This window comes from Crocuta crocuta, unplaced genomic scaffold (genome assembly GCF_008692635.1).
Source record: "Crocuta crocuta isolate KB4526 unplaced genomic scaffold, BGI_CrCroc_1.0 scaffold282, whole genome shotgun sequence".
NCBI lineage: Eukaryota > Metazoa > Chordata > Mammalia > Carnivora > Hyaenidae > Crocuta > Crocuta crocuta.
Window position 1 is genome coordinate 2749216 of NW_027529174.1, and position 672 is coordinate 2749887.

Genomic DNA, 672 nt, shown 5'->3' on the forward strand with positions numbered 1-672 from the left:
GCTTTTCAAAAGGGAGACGGTCCCCTTTTGCACTCCCGGATGCTTCATCCGGCAAGAAGCTCTCCCTCCTCCTCCTCCTCCAAGCTCCCCACAATGGGCGAAAGCCAAAGCCGCCGGGACCTAACGCCAACGCTCCCGCCAACCGACCGTACCCTCCACCCGACCAGGCCCCGCCTCCCCAGCTTTCCAGTAACGAGTGCGGAGAAGGGGGCGCCGGGGAGATCCCGGTCTCCCTCCGCGGACGGCGCAGACGCACGGCCCAAGGGAGCCGGAGTCTCCTCGGCGCCCGGGATACCCTCCGCTGCTCGGTGCTGCTTAACGGGGCAAGTCGCATGCGCACCGAGTGGCGCCGGGGAAAGGGAGAGTGAGGGGAGGGGCAAACTCTGAGCGCCGGCGGTCGGAGCCCGCGGGGGTCACTGACGACGCATGCGCTGGCAGGGAGCGCAATCACAGACTAGGCTTGCGGCTACCGGCTTAAAAAGGAAACCCCCGAGAGTGAGAGCGCGAAGGAAATCTGGCCGCCGACGCGTGCGCGCTCCCGGTGAGTGGCGCCCCACCGGCTGGGCCCGGGGCCTGAAGTCCGCCGGTAGGCTTGCCTCGGCGGCGCATGCGTGCTTCTTGTGCCGGTGGAGGAGGGGAGGAGAAGGGAGGGGGAGGAGCGGGCGGCAGTAG

The 672-nt window shown here is 68.5% G+C and overlaps 1 protein-coding gene across 2 annotated transcripts in view; it reads left to right on the plus strand.

Annotated features, from left to right (window-relative positions):
* Nucleotides 1–429: 429 nt before the first annotated feature.
* Nucleotides 430–672, plus strand: part of CLOCK (clock circadian regulator) — a 146878-nt gene continuing 146635 nt past the window's right edge. For both annotated transcript variants that reach the window (XM_077757762.1, XM_077757766.1), the window contains exon 1: nucleotides 430–541. The gene's annotated coding sequence lies outside the window, so the exon portion shown is untranslated. The remainder of the gene's footprint in view (nucleotides 542–672) is intronic.